The following is a 12,243-nucleotide window of genomic DNA, read 5'->3' as shown; positions in this document are numbered from 1 at the left end:
CCTATGAAGAGAGACTGAGAGAGAGTCGGATTTGTTTGGCCTGGAGAAGAGAGGGCTTTTGGGTGACCTTATTATGGCCTTTTGATACTTAGAGGAGGCCTACAAGAAAGTTGGAGAGGGACTTTTTATGAGGTAGGTAGTGATAGTACTTGAGGAAAATGACTTTAAACAGAAAGAGAGTAGGTTTAAATTGGATATTAGGAAGAAATTCTTTACTGTGAGGATGGTGAGGCACTGGATTAGGTTACTCAGATAAGTTGTGGATGTCCCATCCCTGGAAGACTTCCAGGCCAGGTTAGGCAGGGTTTTGGGCAACCTGGTCTAGTGGAAGGTGTTTTTCACCATAGAAACAGGGTTGGAACTAGATGAACTTTAAGATCCTTCCAATCCAAACTATTCTATGATTTGCTGATATCTTCAGATAAACATCTAAGGATTGGGACTCTGAAGTAATATTTCACATTTGTCTATTTTACTCAAAGACACAGAATCATTGTTTACAAAGGAAAACTGACGGTTTGATGTCATCATTTGAGGCAAGTAATTGGAGGCAAGTAATCCATTTACTGTATTGGAAATAGGTTAAAGTGACTAAATATCATGAAACAAATGGGAGAAATTACTTTTTTCTTGTCCAGTAATACATGTGCATCCATTTCATAATGTTATGCGATAGATTATCTTAACCTGTCTTAGATTCAGATCTCTCCTCAGAGAAAGGGTAAACTTGAATTTGGATGGAGTTTCCAGTAGATCATACTTGAAAATCATTACACTCTGTGTGTTTTGTTCCCTCTATCTATTAATCTGTGTCCACAAAGTGGAACAGCATCAACACAGAGATGAAGACAGCCTCAAATGAGAATAGTTCGGTAGTTAGCTTGCTATTTTTGGGAAAGCAAGTTTCTTTTTCCTGCTCTACAGGCAGTAGAATGAGGCTGATCTAAGAGATTTAGCAGCTCCAGCTCTAAACAGTCTTAAGTGCTTTGGAATTGGTCATGGTCTAAGACTACTACTGTATAAAACTTCATAAATTATGTTGATGCCAGCTCTGAGATTTGATAGCATGCTGGAGATGCTGTTGTCATCCAGTGGTTTTTCATATGCATGCAGTGGCTGCATATGAAAGTGTTCCTGACACTTTGCTAGTCCAAGAAGAAGATAAGTCACTTCACTCGATATTGCACATCTAGCCTCAGACAGGTCTGCAGGCTCACTCTATAAGTAAGAGAAGTTACCTATGGAATTAAAATCCAAGTTTTTACTGTTGTAATTCTGTCATTTTTAGGCTTGAATACCTTTTTTTTGTTTCCTAGAGCTTGTTCAGATGTCATATAAATTCAGAAAATCTATATTTATGGACTTTAGTCAATTCCAGGCCATGACTAGTAATCACAGAAAGTAGACGTTCTTTCAAATGCCACAACTGACTCTGAACATATCTGCCCCACTCCTCTATCCGTAGAAGGGTCTTGCAAGTCTAACAGAGTAATCTTTAGAGAGTTAACCTGTGCGAGATGAACTCTACACTTATTGTTGCCTAAAAACTCTATTGAAAGGCTTAAAATGACAGTTGGTGCTCACATCCTGAACTACTTACAGAAAAACAGAGAAGAAAAAAATGGAATAGAGGTTTACAATAGAAAGCAGTCATTATGGGAACTAATCTAAGGACATAATATGAATGCCATTCTACTAAAGCATAAACAGTGCATGTTTTTTATAAAAGCTCACACATTAGCCTTGAGATGCCATCCTTAAAAAGGTAATTCCTTTTGGTATCATTATTATTAGTTTACTAAGCTCTTAATTTTTATGTCAGTGAAATTTGTGGATTAAAATTAACATCTATCTGTTGAAAATCTAGAAAAAATAAACCTATAGCTTTGCAATATTTTATATTTAATGCACTTGCACTTTCCTCTTGCCATTTCTAGCCAATAGTAGTAACATTTCACTGACACCTTTAGCAGTGCTGGTAATCTCCTCTGAAGGCATAATAAGAAGGAACTAAGTTGTCAAAGGCTTGCACAAGCAAAGGTAAAACAATTCTGATGTATTGTTTTTTATTTTTCAATATGTTTGCTGTTTGCTCATGCCTTTGATTGGATTTATCCTGAAACTGAATACTGAAGACTTCTGGAGATAGAACTTACAGAATAAACAGTGTTTCAGCACTGTAACTGACCAACTGGTTGTAAAGTTTGCAGAAGATTAATAACTCACAAACTGGTTAAGACTTAGTATAGACAATGGACTTCACTCTCCAGAATCTGACTAATCTCAGCTTTGCATTCAAATCATGATTTCATCACTTTATTTTTGTTGTTGCCAGAGACATGTTTTCCTGTGTTTGTAAAACCTTCTGAGAATGGCAAAAAAAGCCTGGCCCTGCTACATACCTCCTTTTGAAAATGGTGCTTCTGCTATTTTCTGATTTTCTTACAGCATTTCCAATGAAGCTCTACAGCATGCACTGACAGAATTGTTTCCTGATTTTTTTTCTATCCAAGTTTATGCAATATCTGAAATTAATTAACTGAAAATGTGCTGCGCTATCACGACTTTTTATTGAATTCCTCTTACATATTTGAGTGCTGTCATAATTCTATTTCAAGTGTTTGGGCATCACAAACTTATTATTCAAGGGGCAATTTGATTTTTAGTGATACTATAGCTTGTGCCTGAAGACCACCCCTAAAGAGGCCCCAAGTGGCTTTACACTCAAGTAGACTCATTGTAAAAGTAGTGAAATGAGTTGAAGCATAGTGTTTGGGCAGGAGGGGCGAGGGAGGAAGTGATACCCAACTCTAGCAGTAAGTTTGGCAGTACTGAACAATTCAAACAGCCTCACTCAAAATCAAAATGCAACATGGCTTTTCCTGACTTTGAAAATAAAGACATAACCAAAGAAAGCAGGGAAGAGTAAAGAAGACAAAAAAAATGTTTTTGACTGAAACATAGTTACCTTCTGCTTCTGTAGATCACATGACCCGGCTTTCTCTGGTATGCTCTTTCTTATAGATTGTAAACTTCTGTGCATGGTTAGGTTTGTTTGAAAAAAAAAAAAAAACACACTATACGCAAAAAAGAATATCCACGTGCCAACCCAGCAGTACCACAGTAGTTTAGAAACATCAAGCCCTCCTCCTCCACCACTGCCTATCCCATATCCTCACTCTGCTTTTAATCGTCCTTCAGATGCTACAGGGACAATATGGTACACAGCTTCATGGTACCCCCATGTTGACCCATGCATTCATCTGTTCTGCACCATCTCTACCTTCATGTGTATGCTTAATTTGCTCCTTAGAACCCAGTACCCAAAATGTTTTTTAGTTTACACTTTAAGATTTGGAAGTATGTCTCTGAATCTAGTTTCTTTAGATAAGACAGTTCTCAATACCCTTGCTTTTTCTACTTTTCATTATACCAGAATTGAATGAAATGTGAGCTTTGAATGATGTCATGGTGAAGCTCTTTGTCAGCTGCACTAGTTTCCATTCGCATCAGTTTGGTAATCTCTAAACTTTTCCTTTTATTTATTAGTCTTGCTATTTTCATAACTATATTTTTGATGAAAACCCAGGACTTTTCTATTCCATCAGAGTATAGTTGCTCCTTGATTTACTTCTTGAATTATTTTTTGACTTTTCACCTCGTTCTTCCCCTATCTCGAGTTCTTATTAAATATAAATAAGATTTTTTGGGAAACTAGCAGTCATATGTGATATTTTGGAATCACTCTTCATGTTCTACATAGGTATTGTCATAAAACTATGATCCGTGTTACACAGTTTGAATTGCCACTTTTTTGGTTATCAATGAATTTAGCTTTTTTTTATATTTGGCCTCATTCTGTTTGATGGATAAATTTTAACTTTTAGGAGGCATTTGAATAATTGTGGGAATATGTCAGGCTATTTTTTTCTTTTGCTTCTGAAATGCAGTCACAGTCTGCTACTGAATTACATTAACAATAAAATTTTGGATTCACTGTGGACATGTGTAAGAAACAGAACTTGATATCCAGATCAAAGAATGTGAAGTAAACGGAAAATTGTTTTCCCAGTTGTGCTGTAAAGGGAAGTGGACTTACTAGTTGAAAGGTGTCTGGTTTGAAACTCCTGAATTTGGTTGTACCATGTAGTAGCACAGTTGTGATACTATCAGTAGAGCACACAGGGCATATAGTAACATTTTCTTTGTGACAGGCAAAATGTCATCATCCATTACCCTTACTTCAGGAAAAAGAGTGATATCAGGGAAATTGCATGACTAGCGTGTATACACACCTTCCCAGAATTTTTAATACTATTAAAAAAAAAATTGATTCTAAAACCAAAAAGAAGTAATGTAGGGGAGAACAACAGAACAAATAAGTACACCTTTGGATGGGACGTTTTTACTGAGAATGGCTTGAAATGAGTCTCTGTGATGAAGAGGAGCTCGAAGCTTTGGCGCAGTCCCAGAGATCTGACATCACTGACATAAGTGAAACCTGGGCGGATGAATCCTATGACTGGAGTGCCCTGTTGGACAATTACAGGCTTTTCAGGAGGGATAAGCAAGGCAGAAGGGGTAGAGAGGTGGCACTGTGTGTAATAGAAGAGTTAGAATGTATGGAGCTCACAGTTGGCAATGGCAGAGTTGGGAGTCTCTGGACAAGAATCAAGAGGTAAAAAAATAATGTGGATGTCATTGTGGGAGTCTAATATAGACCTCCCAACCAGGATGATGATGCCAATGAATTATTCTTTGAGGAACTAAAGGACACTTCCAAGTGAACTGCCCTTGTCCTTATGGGGGACTTCAACTTTCCAGAAATTACCGGAAGCATCACACAGCCAGAAGATTCCTAAAAAAACCTGGATGACAACTTTATCGAACAGGTACTAAGGCAGCCAACTTCAAAAGATGCCCTCCTTGATTTGCTGCTTGTAAATAGAGGTTGTCTCATGAGTGAAGTAGAGGTTGGTGGCCGTCTTGGCCACAGTGACCACAAAGCAGTCAAGTTTAAAATCTCTGTTGACAGGAAGAAAAGTGCCAGCAAAACCTCAACTCTGGACATCAGGAGAGCAGACGAAGTCTGCCCAGGGAATTAGTAAGTAAGATCTCCTGGGAGGATGTTTTTGCAGATGCTGGGGTCCGTCAGTGCTGGTAAATTCAAACGAGGTCCCTAAGGGCACAGGAGCAGGCAATTCCCAAATGCAGGAAGTCAAGCAGGTGAAGCAGAAGGCCAGCTTGCCTGAATAGGGATCTTCCCTTGAAAATAAGGCAAAAAAAGAAGGTATATGCCCACTGCAAGCAAGGTCAAGTGACATGAGAAGAATACAGAGATATGTCTTGCCACTGTAGGGAGAATATTCATGCAGTCAAAGCTCAACTGGAGTTGCAGCTGGCCAGAAGCGTAGGGGATAATAAAAGGAGTTTTTTAAATCATCAACATGGCTAGGCTTTGGGAACGAAGATTTGGGAAGGACTCTATCCACATTTGCTACAAGTGTGCTGGTGGCTAAAAAAGGCCAATGCGAGATAGACAAGTCTGGTTACAAAAGGCACAGTGGAAAGACTCCTTAGGTGGTATCGACAAGACACGATCTTTCTGCGTTGTCTTTTCTCCTCAAGAGTCATCCTGCGTGCGTTCTCCAAAGAAGCAGCAGTGTTATAGATGGTGTGTCCCCAGACCTCCCGATTGGAGGCCAGGGTGGACCGATGATGATGATCAATATGGCCAAGGCTGAGATGTTGTTTCAGGGAGTCCTTGTATCTCCTCTCTGGGGCTCCTCTCTTGCGGCAGCCAGTGGCAAGTTCACCATAAAGCAAGATCTAAGGGAGGTGGTGGTCCTTCAGCATGGAGACGTGCCCTGCCCAACGCAGGGGTCACGTTGTTGTGTTCTCAGCAACATGACCTCAATACTTGTGACTGCTGCCTGTTCAAGAACAGACATATTAATCACATAATCAGACCAGTGGATGTTTAGGATTGTACGGAGGCAGCGTTGATGGAAGCATTCTAGGAGTCGCAGGTGGTGGCAGTAAATGACCCATGATTCAGACCCATATAAGAGAGTAGACAGTACAATGGCTCTGTAAACACTGATCTTTGTACTTTTCTTCAAGTGTTTATTTCGCCAAACTCTTTTATGAAGCTTTCCGAAGGCACTGTATGCCTTTGCTAACCTGTTGTCTATCTCTCCATCAATCTTACCATCCGAGGAGATGATACTACCTAGGTAATTAAACTGCTGGACTGATTTGAGCTCTGATTGGCCAACGGTGATATGGGGATGATGGAAGACTTCCTGAGGTGCAGGAAGTTAAATGCTGCAGAGCTACTTCTGTGTGGGCAACAAGGGCGGCAGTGTCAGCATAAAGCAGCTCCTGGACAAGATGATTTTAGGTCTTAGTGTGGGCCTTCAGTCACCTTAGGTTGAATACGTTTCCATCACTACGGTATCGAATGTAGATACCATCTTCTTCATCAAGGTCTGCCATGGCCCTTTGGAACATCATGCTGAAAAAGATTGTGAACAGGGTTGGTGCAAGAACTCAGCCTTGTTTCACACCATTGGTTATTAGAAGGGGTTCAGAAAGTGCATCGCCATATCTGACTTGGTCGCGCTGATTCTCATGAAGTAAGATGATCATTTTAAGGAACTTAGGGGGACAACCTAAACGTTCCAAAATCTCCCATAGACCTTTTTTGCTCACAGAAAAGAAAGCTCTAGTGACATCAACAAAGGTTACATAGGGTCCTTTGTTCTGTTCCCTACACTTCTCTTGCAGTTGTCTGAGAAAAAATACCATATCTGTGGTACTCCTATTGGCTCTGAAAACACATTGGCTTTCAGGAATTCCTTCTGCTATAGCGGTTATTAGTCTGTTCAAAAGTATTCTTGCCAGGATTTTGCCAGCAATGGAGAGCAGAGTAATACCTCAGTAATTTGAACAGTCTGATTTAATTCCTTTCTTCTTATATAAGGTGATGATGACTGCATCTCAAAGGTCTGATGGTCATTTGCCTAGTTCCCAACAGCGCACCACAAACTTGTGAAATTTAGCACGTAGTGCTTGCCCCCCATGCTTCCAGACTCCAAGTGGAATTCCATCAACCCCAGCTGCCTTGCCAGTTTTCACCTGCTGTATGGCCTTAAGAGTTTCTCCCATAGTAGGGGCAAGATCGAATTCATTCTTCACCGGTTGTTGTGTGATGGACTGAATTGCTGAGTCTTGGACTACACGGTTGGTACTGAAGAGTCTGAAAGTGTTCAGACCATTGATTCAGAATGGGGCTTTTATCTGTGAGAAGCATTTGACCATTTGCACTGAGTAGACCTGGTATGTAGGCCCGTATGCTGTTTTCAAGGCCTCATAGAATCCTCTGTGATCACCCGTATCTGCGCATAATTGAATTTTTTCAGCTAGATTGACCCACCACTTGTTCTGGATGTCACAGAGTTTCTGTTGGAGCTTGCTGCATGCAAGACGAAAGGTTGCTTTCCTTACATGACAAGACGGCTGAGCAAGGTGTGCTTGGTGAGCAGTTCTCTTCTTCAGAAATTCCTGGATCTCTTGATTGTTTTCATCAAACCAACCCTTGTTCTTCTTGAAGGAGAACCCTAAGGATTCTTCAGAGGACTGCTGGATGCTGTTTTCAATATGGTGCCAAACTGTATCAGGAGAGGCATCTGTAGAATCTATGGAATGGTTTTCGAGCCTAGTTTGAAGATTTGCCTGGAAGCTGTCTCTCACTGTAGCTATTTGAAGATTGTTCACTTGGAGTCTTCTCCTTGGGATGCTGCCCCGTTTAGGTTTGAATTTAAGGTTGAAGTTAAGTTTACAGCACACAAGCCAGTGGTTTGTTTGGCATTCTGCGCTGGACATCATGTGCGTATGATGAACATCGCGAACATCCCTCTGTCGCAGCAAGGCATAATCAATGAGGTGCTAATGCTTAGATCTAGGATGCATCCAGGTTGTCTTCAGACTATTTTTCTGCTGAAAGATAGTGTTGGTGATGGTGAGCTGCTGCTCCGCACAAAACTCTAGCAGAAGTCGATCATTATCGTTGCAGTTTCCAACACCATGCTTGCCTAATACTCCTTTCCAGGCTTCAGAGTTCTTTCCTAGTCTGGTGTTGAAATCACCAAGGATAATGATCTTATCATCTGCGGGAACCTTTTGGGTAAGGCGGCGCAGGTCAGTGTAAAATTTATCTTTTTCGGCAGGGTCAGCTTGGAGAGTTGGGGCATATATACTAAAGAGGACAACATGTTACTTGTGTAGTGGAAGGTGTAAGGAGATAATGTGATCAGAATGACCTGTCAGCAGATTTTCAAATTTAGGGACAATAGAGTTTTCAATCATGAAGCCAACTCCTGAGATATGCCTTTTGGTTCTGGGTTTGCCTGACCAAAGGAGTGTGTAACCAGCACCATGTTCTCTGAGGCTACCTTCCTCATGGAGACAAACTTCACTGAGAGCAGCAATGTCAATGTCGAGTCATGACAGTTCGTGGGCAATTAGAGCAGAATGACGCTCAGGACGTCCACTATCTGCAGTGTCAAGCCATGATTCTGATGTTCCAGCATGTGAGTGTCAATTTGGGTCTACCTTTCAAGGCAGGTGTATGCCTTTGTCTCTTAATCTTTGTTTGACTGCATCAGAAACACCCTTTGACCGTGGTTAACCAACTGGGTGAATGGTGGAGATGAGCTTTGGTTAGGCCACCTTTTCTAGGCCCCTCTCCGTGTGGAGCAAGCAGTGCTCTCCTTGAAAAAGGCTGCTTGGTCATTCAGGGTGCTGCCGAAAGAGATTGTCATCTCCGGGGTCAGTCTCAGGCGACCAATGTCCTGAACCTCCTGCATGCAGGGTTGGGTCTGCGGCTTCCAGTGCATCTTTCACCTGCCATTTCAGCCCTCACCTGTCGCTACAGGGCTTTACGAATGTGGACATACCTTCGAGCCTGCGCAGTGGATTTTTTAGGTGAGACGCAGCATGCATAGAACTGGACCGACCCTTTAATCCTGAGGTTCATCTGCCAGGGCCTAGTGAGCTTGGACGGTGGCAGTGAGGTCCTCAAGATGTAGAGTATCCTTCTCTTAGATGGATGGCCTTACAGGGCTAAGCAAGCTCTATCTTCCCGGGTTTGGATTTAGAGTTGTCCTTCTCCTAGGATGACTACTGGAAGGCTAGTGAGTCCATCCTGCCCATGGACACATTTTATCTGACCCTTCAGTTTTGACCTGTCTGCCATGGGAGACCCTGCCGAAGGCACATACCTTCGCCAGCATAGCTCACAACCTCAGAGAGGCACACAAGCTTCTCCCTCACTAAAATGGGAACCACCTACACTCAAACCCAGGGATATTCCCAGGGACATTCGCTTGCCCTAAACACCCTTTCAGGACTCAATAATTCCAAAACAAACAGTTCCTGGGCAGTTGCCATAGGCGAGTTAAGCTCAGTACATTCTGCCCTTATTGCGACAGTGCCGGAACAGAGAGCTATCCCAAACGCACCCCCAGGCAGGATGGGCACACAGATAAGGGGTCCCCGCACCTACCTGGGTCTCGGGTACCTCCCACGGCCCCAGCCCAGCCTAAACCCCCAACCCCCACAGAAAAATCCACTACCCATCCTGACTTTACCCTCCCCCCTGCCGTGTTACCAGAGTTTTTCCCATGCACTGCTCACCTGCAACCCTCCAAACGGGGCTGCCCTGCCTGCCCTCCCACTGGTTCAGGGACCACATGTCACACTCTCCCCCTCCCCCAAATTGGACTGGCAAACCTATGTGCACTCCGAAGTTCCTCTTCTCCTCTCCCTTGAGGCCACAACCACCACACAACCGACTGCCCAGTTTTTTTGGTTTTGGTTTTGTTTTTTTGTAAATATATTAATGACAATAGACAGTATAGAACTATCATTGACCCTTTACAGGATTAGGAAGGTCACCTCCAAAACAGGGACAGAGACAAAGCAGAGGTGTTTAATGCTTTCTTTGCCTCTGTCTTCAACACGGATGATGGATCAAGGGCATCTCAGTGACTAGAGCTGGAGGACCATGACTGGTCAGCTCCCACTCAACCCTGAAACTACGCAGGATCTGCTACTCCAAATGAATCCCTACAAATCTATGGGACCTGATGGAATTAATCCCAGGATCTTAAAAGAGTTAGCTGTTGTCATTGCAAAACCTCTCTTGATGATTTTCAAGCAGTCTTGAGAATCCAGAGAGGTCCCAGCTGACTGGAAGCTGGTGAACGTCATCCCAGTTTTTAAGAAGGGAAAGAAGGAGCAGCCCAGGAACTACAGACCTGTCAGTCTCACTTAAGTAAGCCTGGTAACCTTAATGAGAAGAATATTCTGGGAAGTATTGAGAACCCCCTGAAAGACAACGCTGTCATCAGTCACAGCCAGCATGGCTTCATGAGAGGAAAGTCCTGCTTATCAAACCTGATTTCATTTTATGATAAGGTGTGGTGGATAGAGCTTGGCTGGATGCCAGGTGCCTACCAAGCCAGACAAGGGAGAGAGAATAAGATGGAAAACAACTTGTATGTTGAGACAAGGCAGTTTACTAAAACAAAAATGAAAGTTTGCACATGTACAAGCAGAGGAGAATAAAAAGTTTTAGTCTCTACTTCCTGTTATTAAGCAATGTCTGGCCACTTCCTGGGAAGCAGGGCTTTCAGAACATGTCGAAGGAGAGCCAACCGTGTCCAAGGAACACCAGGCACAGAATCACCAGCCAGTCGAGGGAGGGGATTGTCCTGCTCTGCTCTGCATTGGGGCAGCCTCACCTTGAATATTATGTGCAGTTTTGGGCACCACAATATAAGAAAGATAGTAAGTGATTAAAGGATGTCCAAAGGAGAATAATAAAGATGGGGAAAGGCCTTGAGAGAAGGAACTGAGGTCACTTGGTCTCTTCAGCCTGGAGGAGAGGAGACTGAGGGGAGTCTACAACGTCCTCGTGCGGTGAAGAGGAGGGGCAGGCACTGATCTCTCTGTGGTGACCAGTGACAGGACCCAATGGAATGGCCTGAGTTTATGTCAGGGGAGGTTTAGATTGGATATTAGAAAAAGGTTCTTCCCCCTCAGGGTTTTTGGGCACTGGAACAGCCTACCCAGGGAAGTGGTCTCAGCATCAACTTTGACAGAGTTCAAGGAGAATTTAGATGATACTCTCAGGCACATGTTGTGATTCTTGGGGATAGTCCTGTGCAGGGTTAAGGGTGGGACTTCATGAACCTTGTGGGTCCCTTCCAACTTATCATATTCTGTGATTTTATGATTCTGTGAATTAAATAGTTTGTAGATATTTCAGGAATATTTAATGGAATAACTCCATTGTTTAATGACACCTTTAAGCTTTAATGGAACCTAGCTTAAAATTCAATATAAGACTTCTCAAGACTTACTACAGAAGACCAAAACAGTCATCCCAAAAATGTTCAATATTTGTATCTATAAGACAACAAATCTCCATTAGAGATCTATTGATTATTGAGAAAATCTCCCAAAGATATCATTTTATCATAGACAACAAAAAGGGGTTAGAATGCAAGGAGGAATAAATAAATATCCAGTCTTGCATAAACCCTTTCATTTAAAAAGATAGAATATCACAACAAGCAAAACACAACACTAGATAGTGCATCTCAGCCTTGAAATCTTACAAGGTAGTGGTTTATGGGAGGTATAAGAGGGTTGAATGCAACACAGGGGTTTCATTAGCTAAGAAAACACTTTCTCATATCATAGGAAGGAGTTGTTTACATAACAGAGAGCATTAACAAATCAGCCAAGCTTCGGGGAAGATCTCACCGCAAAAGTCAGTGGAATGTTCCCAATGCATTCATTTTTCCTGTTTATATCCTATCTTCTTCTAACAAAACAGTCATTCTGCAGTTTCCTTTCTATCCAGTAGAAATCAAGTATGTTTTCTCAGTATCATACTTTTAAACTCCTTCTGAATGTTGTGACTCTGCGTCTTTTGGCATTCTTTGGTGAACGTCACTAACATCTTAAAGTGATTTGAGATCCAAAGATCATTAATGATATTTTTTTTTCCCCATTGCAAATATAAATTTGCTTTTACAGTGGGTTGTTTTGTTCTTTATTGGATTCTTTATTTCACAGACTATGGAGCCAGTGGTCAAAGTGTTCCGTTGTGGTTTCCCAGCCTGAAAAGAAGAGGGTAAATGGAAACATATATGGTTTCCTGAGTTGCCT

This window comes from Corapipo altera, unplaced genomic scaffold (genome assembly GCF_003945725.1).
Source record: "Corapipo altera isolate COAL_440 unplaced genomic scaffold, ASM394572v1 61286, whole genome shotgun sequence".
NCBI lineage: Eukaryota > Metazoa > Chordata > Aves > Passeriformes > Pipridae > Corapipo > Corapipo altera.
The sequence above is the reverse complement of the archived record's forward strand: the minus strand, read 5'-3'. Positions refer to the sequence as shown.